Source organism: Manduca sexta, chromosome 6, assembly GCF_014839805.1.
Source record: "Manduca sexta isolate Smith_Timp_Sample1 chromosome 6, JHU_Msex_v1.0, whole genome shotgun sequence".
NCBI lineage: Eukaryota > Metazoa > Arthropoda > Insecta > Lepidoptera > Sphingidae > Manduca > Manduca sexta.
The window spans coordinates 10,356,361-10,368,861 of NC_051120.1; the positions used below are offsets into that span (position 1 = coordinate 10,356,361).

The following is a 12,501-nucleotide window of genomic DNA, read 5'->3' on the forward strand; positions in this document are numbered from 1 at the left end:
ATGGCATTTATTCAGATTTGACCGATAGATCTATAGCCTCAAGCCTTTATTTAGCTCAAAAGAAGGTAATCGTGCAGAAGCCTAATGAGAAATCTCCGTAAAAATTTTGAAGGTACTAAATATTCTAACTTCCATGAAGCCAGTATAGCAGACTAAATACTTCAGCAATGGGGCAGTGCATACGTCTGGCATAACTTCTGTTATCATAGCAGTCTAAGCCATTCGTAAGCAAAGAGTAAAGTGCAAAAAAAATGACATATTGATAACATTATCTAAACGTCACGTCATTCCACTAGCGTCTACATTTGCTTGGTTGCGAAGCTATTAATCGCGTAGCAACAAGATTTTTAACCGCTAAAAAATACACTCAATGTTAGCAAAAAATAGCATCACAATGGTGTACGTGAGACATATCACGGAATGATACATTAATGGCCTTATTTATCTAAAGTTATAAGGAAGCCGGGCGTTCACTCAAGACAGTAAAAGTTGTGACGTTGGATTATCTATTAGCTTAACCTAGATAGCTACAGGATCCGAAGTTAAAGATGTTTAAAGACGATATTACAAACGAATCGTCATCTACGAGAAATAGCGGGGAAAACTTATTGAGACAATTAAAAATTTACGACTCCGAGCTAAATAGCACACCACAAACATCTAATCAATTGCAGCTTGGACTGGTGGGAACAGGTTTGTAATTTTTAAGCCTTAAGCAAGATGATACTGAACCCATTGATCTAATAGGAGTTATTTGTGTTATATTCCTTGATGTTTAAGCCTGTTGTGATTAACCAAATTCTTGTTTGATAGTACAACACATAAAATTGATAAGTAGAAGAAAGAATTAATTTTACGTTTAAACTGGGACTGGCAAGATTCAGAATCAAGTCCGTCAACAAACCATATGCTTCTTCTCCTCATAATAAATATATTGGTTTGTTCTGTAGACTCGTCTCCACAAACGCCTAAGATTTCATTTATGTGATTTAAACATGCTCAGAACCTACATCATCTTCTAAGCAAAAGATCCCACAGGAATCATGGAACTAATTTTGAAACTTGGCAGAAATTGTCTGCAGATGTTAATACTAGAAAATGAACTTAGTAAAAATCATAAACCTCTTCAAGGTTGCAATTAGAAAGAACAAAATGCGCCAAGTAACTGTACCATAAGATGTACAACACATCCTAATCAATCACTCTCAAGTGGGACGAAAACTCCCGCCGCATTTTCGGTACAGATAACACAAACGGGGCAACAGATAAGTAATTTATATCTCGCCGCTATCGTCCATTGTATACTTTCATCGTTTTATCGGCTCATAATCAAATCAGTGCCAGATACTAGTAGGCGTGAGCCGGTATTGCCAGGTAAAGATTATATTTCTACCCTTTTGAAAGTTGGCGCAAAACTTTTTACAGGAACTGATATGTTTTTAAATCTTTAGTTGTAATTTTAATGTGAATATGTTATTTTTAAGTAAATCTCACCGTTATTTATAACCTATATTTATAAACCTATTAATAAGTTGATCATAAATGTACCAATTCTATTTTTTTAATTTGGCAATCTTACCAATGGCAGGTATTATATTGAATTGTCGCCTAGAAATCACGAACACTATTTTTAGCGTGTAAAAAATTTCTTACGAGGCCATTGTTGCAAACAGAGAATGCATGTCTCATAACACGCTGAAAATAAAGTGACCAAGTTTACATAACTTCGGTTTATTTTGCATCGAACATGTGGAATGGTGTAGACTATGAATAATTTATTAATACGCATATACGTCAGGTGCTCGGTTTTGAATAGAGTAGACTATAGACATTATAGAAAAGTTAGTGACATTTTTTTTACTTTAATAGGCAAGCAAGCGGTCCACCTGATTGTAAGCAGCATCCGCCGCATGGAATTTGCAATGCTAGATACCTAGAGGTGAACAGTCTTTTTGTAACCTATTTTTAGAGTTAGATTTTTTTTCATTAACCTGTAAAAAATGATAACATCTTCTAACATTTCCTTGTGTTTAAAAATGATTACACACATTAAAGCCTTTTATCCCCGAAGGGGTAAGCAGACGCGCAACTGGAGCACCCAATTTCCATACTTCAGGTTGATATTGAGTAGAAATACATAATATCACTGCCCGAATCGGGGATCGAACCCGAGACCTCAACACTGCACTTCTACCGTAATACAACTACGCCACTGAAGAATTAAATCAAATTTTATTATATTCTTGCTGTGTTTATTTTTTATACGTTTCATTTTAGCTTTTTTAAACAGCTAAACATGTTTATTCAATCATATAATAACTAATTACATAATTTATCAAATATAAAAATCATTCGTATTTAATTCAATAGACTTTTTAGTTTTTAGGCAAAGTTAATTTGTGTCGATAAATTTTATTGCACAAAAAACCTCACTTTGACATCAAATAAAAAGTGTAAGTTTCACACAAAATAAATATCAATAAAAAGTTATTTGAAATTCACACACCTTAATGCCACTACTACTATAAAAAAATCCTTGCAGCGACATCACACTTACAGTCAGAAATTCATGCACACAAAATGATAAAAATCAGAACATTAAAACTGGGATTTTTGATGAAAATATTTGTTATCCGCGAATGATTTTTGGCCCAATGTTCGAAGAAGTAAAGACGAGTATTGGTTGCATTTATTAACGCAGTATCAAAATGACCCTGTATAAAAAAGGCATGCCTCTATTACTAACCTGACAAGTCACTATCAAACGATCAAACTACCATTCAGTATAAACGTATAGTAGGTTTGTGCGCATTCATAAAAATATGTGTGTGGCATTACAAAAACATACGTCAACAATATAGAGACAAATATAAAATACGAGTATATTATTTACTTGTGAAACATCGCAGTTACTTTTACAACAGATTCTAAATAAACTGTAGTTTGTGTGTCTGGATTTGAGTCCAGTTTAACTGTAGTTTCGCGCTAAATGAGGCTCAGCCGGTGTAGAGCAATAATAATATATAGAAAATAAAATTAAACTGGCGAAAATATTTTTCTTAACGTTTTAAAACTTACGGCAGGTTTTCTTACTTTAAAATTCGGTTCAATTGCTAATTTCCGATTTTATTCCATCGTGACTTTTTATTAATTAATATACTTAAATAATAATATTCTAGTATCAATTTATGTACATATTCTAATACACGTTAACTTGATATGTTCCCTGTTCTCTTACATTCATTCTATGGTAACCATTTAAGTTTACGAAACCTGCTACCGCCATCTAGTATCAAAAGTTTGAAACAAACTAACCCTAACTTAAAGTTTGGAGCGTTCAAATGAACAATTACACACCACAAGTCATTGTTATTAAATAAATAGTGATCATAATAATGTATTTGGTTATTTAAAATAGAACTTTGTGAACTTCGAGTTAGAACACAATTTTTGATTTACTGCAATTGTTAGTTATTCGTTATATTCATATTATCCATAGTATGTATGTGGAGAAGTGTCTATATAACCCAATTCTTATCGGCTTCCCTTTCTTAATTTATGTAAAATCATTAGAGCGATTTGCAAACCTCATTTATGCATATTAGTACCTATATCTTTCGGAAAACTTCAACATACATACATTATATAAAAAATATGTCGACTCTTATATTTCTTACATAATCCTCTTGCATTATTTATACAACAGCATTCATAGCTTTGTTAATATACTTGATATTTTTATGTGTCCCTCGAGATCGTAAAATATAACTTGTATTTTATTTGCATATTCATTAAATTTATGGTATATAAATTTATAGGAATAAACAATATGCACTTGGTCATATGCATAAATTATTTCGTCATCAAATCATAAAATAGTATTGCTCATATTAGATTAAACTATGCTGTATAAAAACTCTTAGAACTTATGGTCTATTTATACTTAATACTATGTCATTTTGCTTTTTACGTGCAGAGTGAAAAAACCGAAGTTAACCTTTAAAAACTTTAAAGTTGTCTTTTGATTATTTCCTTTAAAAAACTTAAAATAATACATTTTAAGTTTTTTATTTGTTGGCATTTAATTTTGAAAAAGCTCTATGTTAAATTAAGATCTCATCTTATTGGAAATCTAAAAAAAAACTAATTTGAAACAACTATTTTGTCACAGCGACTATTAACCAAATTTCTCCATTTAATTCCTTCACAATAATTTTACCCACAAAAATCAATAACTTAATTTAGACTATCAAACGTGTAAACTTAAAAATATTTCATCAGTTTTCAATACGTTAAATGCTAATCAATATTCAATAATCAAAAATTAAAACATATCAAATTTAACGACGAAAATAAATTATGAATAAAAAATGTTTTAATTCCACTATCGTGTATAGGTTTTTTAGAGGCGTTTTTATATATTACATAATATAACTTGGACTATAAAAGAATATAGTCCAAGAAAACGGCATAATTCGAAATCGACTGGTTAACTGAGACGCAATACTCCAGCTGTCCACTGGTTAGGAGAAATACTTTCGCTTTCATATACACATAACGGAACAGTCATAAACATATTTGTTGTCATATAAAAGAAAACCAATATGGCATGGCACTGGAGTTTGCTTCCAAATCATCGCATTTTACCAATCAATAGGTTAATGTACTAAATCAAACAGGTAAAATTTAAAAATTAATGTGATATTTATGAGACGGCTTAATGATTTAGAAAAACCGGAACTAACCAATCACTACATATCACCCTAGCAGCACGTTTAATTAAACACACATCACACCGTTATTTCCGAAGGGGTAAGCAGAGATGCAACGAAGGATCAATTTTGCGTTGTGTATATCCATCCCGTGATGTCATAGGTGTCGAGGATAAATTCTAAACTCCAGACTGAGCTAAACAGTAAAACCCAAATATCACTACCCGGCCCAGGATTCGAACCCAGAACCTCAGAGCTGTGTACCCCGCAATACAACTACGCCACCAATATTATTTTAATCTAAAATATTTCCGCTTCTCACTTAGGGAAAGGCGAAAACTGTAACAAATATTTGCGAAAAAAACGTGACGCTGCATTTGTTACCATCACGATTCTAAGAAATAAATCAGCTAGTACATCTGTTATATAAAAATGAATTGTTCCTTAAAATAAATGGGTTTTTATTATTACAGTTGTTAGATGTAATCTCACGTCCCCCAAACATGTGGAGCGTCGACCTGAGAAAACGTTTGATACAAATTGCCTGAGACGAACTGATGAGTTGGCTGCGTCCCCTACGGGAGTCTTGGACACTAATTTAGGCTAACGACAGCCGAATATAGAATTGCAGGATGGATTGTACTGAAACTTTCGAAACTCAAAGCCTGTTAGCCGCTGTCTAGTCATAAATCTTATTAGAAAGCCTCTTCGTTAAAAATACTGCCATCGGTATGTCATAACTAACTCTGCAAATCGAAATAAGCTAATGAATTGCTAGTTTTATAGTATTTAAATAAAATACATTAAAAAGGCTTGAGTAATATTCATTTTTAATTTTAAAGATGAAATCTAACAATGCTAGTCTTGTGGAAATACATTGCGACACGTAGAAGGTCGTTTAAGCATTACTTCACTATGACCCTAGGTATATATATTGTATAGACATAATGGTCATTGTGAGAAAAATTAATAACAAAACCGGTACCTATATATTTAATATCAATACTAATATTTTAAAATGTATCTATAATATTATTTCGCTACCTAATTTAATATAAATTTATTAGTATTTAAAGAAGAATGACCATTATTCAAAATATCTTATACCTATTTTTGAATTTTTAATAAATTTCGATTCAGATAACATTTTATTATTGGCCCCGAAATGTTTTGTTATGTTTTTACTGCTTTTATACGACACCGTTTTGTAATGAATGTAAGTTTGTGGTCCTATTTAAGAATTCGTATGTCTCCATAATTACTATTTCATTAGGACTTCATATTTTCCTTGTCGCTTTAAAATTTAAAAAAACTATTCTAGGCGGAAAGGTGACTAGCCTTTGAGCTCGAAGTAGGTCAAGCAGCTCACAAAACACACTGCCCCCCTTAGCAATGTATGTAATCCAAAAACTTGTTACACGCTAATACTGCTCAGACCACGGTATTTAAATGACTGGTGGATCTGACGAGAGATGCACTTACGAGATCATACGCTATAAAATATAACGTGATTTACATTTTATGAGTTACGCCGCTTTGTACGTCGGCGGCTGTCGATAATTTTTTATGTTTAACAACGTTTGTATTAAGATCAGGCGTTATCTCGGCGGCTCTAACACTCGCGCTAGATAATTAATATTCACCGCGATCAACTGTAGTTATAAAATTATTCATGACAAACTCACCTGTACAAATTGTAAGTGCGTACGGCCGGCGATCGGATCGGAAGCACTTTTTGTATCCGTCAAAGGTAATATCACTTTCGGTTATATTTTGAGCCGTCAGTAGTGACACTCGCCGTACAGTTCACACAAAAGCGTTGTTTTTCAAAACCGCGCTAGTTTCCCAACGGCCGTGTCACTTTCCTACAGTTTCCAACTGGATCGTGTTCACTTGCGGTTATTGTAACTCTAACTCGTATAACTGAACACTGGTATTATTGGTGTAAATCGACATCGCACAGGGAAGGTAATGTACACCAGTAACATTTCCCACCGACGCGTATCTCTGTGAACTGAAAATCACGCACATTATTATATATCACATAAACCACTAAACAACTAACACTGGGCCCGGCCGCGAAATCTCATGGAGTAACACGCGCCTCTCGCCGAATCACATCGCCTCACTCCGCGCACGCACCACCAAATTAATAAAGGACGCGATAAAAATGCCATAAGACCGCAAAATGTTTACACAAATAATCGGTCCGCGACCGCGCGAGTACTGAGCGCACACTCGCATTACGCGTTCGTGCCAAAAGAGATTTTGTCGAGCAATTAGCAGATAGCTGTCGTCTGACGAAACGAAAAAAAAAACTTTTTTCTGCAGAAAGTTTTTGGCCGTGAGCGTTTCGTAACGCGACCGTCGGCGCTCGCGCTCGCGCCCGCTGAAACCGTCCCGGAGCAGCCGCGTGCACCGGCGAAGGTGCTCATCACACGTTCAATTTTTCACCGGCACGCATTGATAAGTCAACTTTTCCACGCCGCCCGGCCTTCGCTGCATTGTTATGCAATTGCAAAACGCCGGCGCGGCTGCCAAATCGACGATACTGAGGTTTTCGAACGCGCCAACTCGTTCGGGAAAACGTTAACCGGAAAATCCTAACCTCAAAAGTGAAAGCGGCGGGAAGTTTTCGGCGGACACTTTGAGGTTATTACTCCATGTTATTTCGCGTTCGCCGATCACATGTTGGTCAATTACCGAGTGCGAGTTATCGAGAGCGTGTTCGGTTGCGCGACCGCTCGGAGCGATGGAGCGGCATGCCGTGTGCGGCCCGGCCGGATACTAACGCGATACTGAGGCGACGCGCCGCCGACCGCGGCCCGCCTGCTATCTCCACTCAGGAGCCCGATACACTTTACGTCTTCAAAAAAGCTCGGCCTAACGTGCTAGCGGTACCGTCAGCACCCCAAACTGGTATACGTGCGCTCACCAAATATCTGCTCCGGTGACTCGCTCGCGGCAGCACGTTCAGGAGACCAGCTTCCCAGAATCAATGGATCACTCATGACCAACACCGTACCAGTGTAATATTTTTTCCTCTATAACTCAGTTAACTTTATATGCCAACTGGAGATTTTATTGTTTTACGCCAATAAACGTAAAATCCGACGATGGAGGCACTCCGCTTGAATTGGAAATATAAAAAAAGTAATTATCCAAAATAATAATTTTACGACTTTCACCGTTTTGTTCGACGGACGTCGATAAATTGTGTATGGATGTTATAAATCATATTTTAAAGGTTGAATTTGGATCGACTTTAGACTGTAGTGCCCTTTATATCGAGCAACAACGAACAGGCCGAACAACCCGCGTATACCTTTCGAGGAAGACTCTAGGAAGTCAACTCTATCTATCAAATTAGTTTTCATTGCTCGAATTTATTATAAAAGTAACAACTAAAATGGACAAAAATTATGACGATTAGCCCGACTAAATCACATACTAATTTACAAAATTACTAATCTCTATGACTGATTAGTCCAGAAATACAACTTACGCGAATGAGTCTTGTGACGGAGTTTTCGCCATGCGCGTTGAGTTACGCAGCCGAGTCCACAAACTTTACCACTAATAGAGCATGTCAAAACTATGACCAAACTAAGAATAGCATAGATAATCTTAAGGCATGATAGCAATGCTAATATGTGGTATTTTATTAGATTTTTTTAGCTTTACCCTTACCTAATAATATAGAAATATAGAGGAAATTTGAAATTGTAGTTTTGTCGAAAAGCAGATTCTACATTTTTTTTATTATTTTCGACGACGTAAGTAATCAAACTCTATTATATACTTACAAATAAGGAAACTATACTTGTATATGGTCTGAAATATACTTAACTCCAGAAACATTGACAACGCAAGTATTTCATTAAAAACTTCAATAATAAATATTTAAAAAAAAATGTGAATGATTTTTGAACGAATATGTTAATTATGCCGTCAATTGAGATTATTAGTAAAAAATAAATTCAATGATTTTTATACCAATGACTTCTCAATAACACAATACTTTTTATTATTCTATGATTTTTTTTCCTTTGTTGTAAGAACTATGTTCTTAACAGTTAATTATAATCTAGACTATAAGCGTAATAAGCAACATAATTCTAACTTAATTTTCTAGGTTCATGAGTGTGACAATAAATAAAGTTCAAAACGGTTTTGATTCTAATATGTCCATGTATTTCTCATGTCATTTAGTTATAGAAAAATATTTATAACTAAATGACATGACTGAAGTAAAACCCTCAAAAATAGACGTGCTATTCAAATCTAAACACAAAACATAATCAAAATATTCATAATATCGCATAACTTTTTCTATCCGTATAGAGATGGGATCGGAACAACATTCCTCGTTCGAGTTTGCTTTGTTTTATCATAATATCTCGAACGGTTCCTGAATACTATCCTTGCATTCGTTGCATATTAATATCGGATGTTTTATCAAAGGCCGGCATAAGGATTGCGGTCACAGTTTAGATATATCTGAGATATTGTCTCATGGGTCATTGTGGGCTGCCTTAATTTTCATGATCAGAAGGTCGGTTTATTTTAGGGAAAATCGAAAGTGATTTTAGATTATAATAAGTAAAATTTAATTATAAATATATACAGAGAAGTATACAGGCGGACGTAATGCCAAAGGAATTTTCTAAAAGTCGACCTTAGGATGGAGCAGAGATACACAAAGTATATGCATCTGACTAAATATATAACATATTTATAATTTAAAAATACATTCATAATAGTGTGTATATATTATAGAATGTTATAGGTAAAACTGTCTCTGATGGAAACTCTAAAACACGATTTTAACTTAAGAGTAATTCTCGAATGTAATTAGGTGTTCAATTTTATTTTTAACGCGGATTATAAATAAATACAATACTTTATTTATCACGTAGGCGAACAATGTTGCACTTATGATACGTCATAACAATGAATAAGAATAATTATTATTATTTCGAAACAACAATTAAAATTACTTATATAACTATGGATATTTTAATTTAGGGATAAAATTTATATTTAAAACAAGGTACAAATCGAAGTAACCAGCTCGGACTGGCAGGTAGGGGGAAATAAATAATATATAATTTGATAACATTATTGCGTAATTTGTCAAGCTGTATTATTAAGTATTACATTACTATTGTCTAAGAACAGATGTGAATTCAAACGAGCAAATTGCATGATTGTACCATTTTTTGTGGCTTCAAATAATAACCAACTGTAAAGAAATAGAACGAGAAATAAAATCAATTAATATAAACATTTATTGTTGCTTACATTAATATCATAAAGACTATAAAAATGTTCATATTGATAACAAATAGGAACGACCTTTCGAGAGTCGTAAAGACAGCACGTTATGCCTGTTTTGATAGAAATATTTTTTATGGACTCACAATGTATAAGTACGTCGCGTCGTGGTCGTCGAAGTTTTAACTTCGATTTCTATGTTGGCTAATTTTAATAAATTATGAATTTATACGTACATATTTAAAACAGTGTGTTATGAGATCCAATAAACTTAGCGAGGTGTGTGCTCTGGTTGTGATTCTTCCAAATCATTCGGGAAATATATTCTAATAACTTATTTACGTATCATAACTGCAACTTTGTCAGCCTACGCGATAAATTATTTTGTAAACTGAAAAGTTTTTATAAGCCATGCAATTTCGATAAATTTTTCGATATATCAATAAAGCGCGCTTTAAGACTTAACAAGAGATTGCTTGTCGATCACCAAATACTTTTATATTAACTATCGACTCTTTATGGCGAGAATACGCGAGGACTAAACGTTATCAAAATCGGAATGATACACAAATACAAGTACAAGTTATGTATGTTTATATATTATACATATTGCGTAGTAAATAGAGCTGATCGTAAATCTTCAGACTCGATTCCTGAGACATATTCTTGTATTTCCAACGTTTGTTTCAGCTCTACATGTCGGCGGGTCGAATCCCTTCAACTCCTAATCAGCATTACTTTAATACACTGACATAATTAAGAAGATATTATTCGTGAAAAAACTGTGTACCCTTTTATAAGAACATTGCGCATGGAGTGTGATTTAACATAATTAAATTTCATATAGAATGCAGGAAAATTAAATTTATTTATATGTGTTAAAAATACTTTATTAAATTCGACGGTCAAATTTCTAGTTGTTATAACTATGAGAAAGAATAGAATTATATCTGTTTTAGACAAGTGAATATATGTCAATCGGGACCTTAGAAACAATAAAAAAAAAAAGATTCTATTTTTACCTCAACTATTTAATTTAAGACTCTACACTTATAAACTTGTTTTAGCGTTAAGAGATGATTAAGAATTCTTTAAATAGCTGTCAAAAACATCCCCGGTTCTAGTTTAAACCAACTTAAGAGGCAAGATGGCGGGTTTGAATTACAGCTGATCGAGTAAATTTGTGTTTTAATTAAGCATAGCTTTGTGATTTTTTTATAAAGACTATAAGCAGCAAAGCATATATGCAACCATCCTGCTTACCGTCAAGTAAGTTACCCTTATCCTCACTTCGATTCGTTATATAAAAAATCTAATATTTCCCCTTGATACGTTAATTGCTTCAATGCAGGTACTGTTATCATTGTTAATCAAATATCTTGGGTTTTATTACATGCGTCATGTTGCGGCGCTGATTAATACCTAAAATACCTAAATTAGAAACGTCAGCATTATCTACCGTCAGCTACCGAGTCCAGCTATTAGAGCAAGGAAACGGTGTAAGTACAATGTTCGTATTTTGATGAAACCCTCAGCTCCTTAGACTATTTCATTAGTTATTGTAGTTATTAATGCAGAGAACGATTGGTAAATAAATTAATTAACCCACAAGTGTTCGACATGATCGTTTGCCGCCTTACGATGAATATTAAAGCATATTTTAAGGTCGACATTAAAACATCTCCAATATTTATTCCACTAATCTTATACTCAAATAAATTATAAAAGTATACTATTTGAATATCTATCCTTTGTAAAAGTTTTACAGTTAAAAGCCTAGTTCAGACTGACTGACTACATAAACGCTTCTACTAATCTTGACGTATTTTTTGGTATTCAAACATACGATTATTAATTAAATTACTCGCCTTACTGAAATACTAGCAAAGTCTGAACTAGGTTTTAAAGGCATCCGACATGCCGATCACCTACTAAATGACTTACTAGAAACATCTGTGTCAGTATAATATTGATTAATTTAAACTTTAATGAAAGGAATGTAGGTAAAATCTAACCAGGAAAATTAAAAACTCCCGTCATCTTGAAACATAAGATGTTAAGTCTCATGACGAACTACAGTAGCTACAATGTCATTCAAACCGGAACACATGCCCCTGCGCACTGTTACTTGGTGGCAGAAATAAACAATGCAGCGGTATCCACCCAGACGTACCCTCGGTTACGTATGTCTAACACCAGTATGTTTTCTGCCTGTTTCTATTCACACGAAACGCAAATTAACTAAAAAATCTGTTGCTTTACCGACTCTACGGAAATTTCTGCAAGACAACAAGCTACCAAGACTTGACCAAACATTGCTGCTGTTAACTGTATACGACGATTAACAAGAACTATTTGTAACAATAGTCAAATTTCACGATCGTAGTACCCAGCCAGTACACACTTGTATCAATATTGATCCGCAATTACTGTGTACCGTCTGGTGTGGAATGTTTTGAATCTATAAACTGAATACTCGCTGACTTACTATTACAAGGCAGTGGGGAAGTGT

At 34.0% G+C, this 12,501-nt stretch overlaps 1 protein-coding gene across 2 annotated transcripts in view; it reads right to left on the minus strand.

The window, feature by feature from the left end:
• LOC115440501 (fibroblast growth factor 22) overlaps window positions 1-7,552 on the minus strand; it is a 251,754-nt gene extending 244,202 nt beyond the window's left edge. Inside the window, exons 1-2 of one of the 2 annotated variants that reach the window (XM_030164841.2) lie at window positions 7,416-7,552; window positions 6,398-6,726 (exon numbers count right to left, since the gene is read on the minus strand). The gene's annotated coding sequence lies outside the window, so the exon portion shown is untranslated. The remainder of the gene's footprint in view (window positions 1-6,397; window positions 6,727-7,415) is intronic. The other variant, XM_030164838.2, reaches the window with a different exon arrangement.
• Window positions 7,553-12,501: the final 4,949 nt, after the last annotated feature.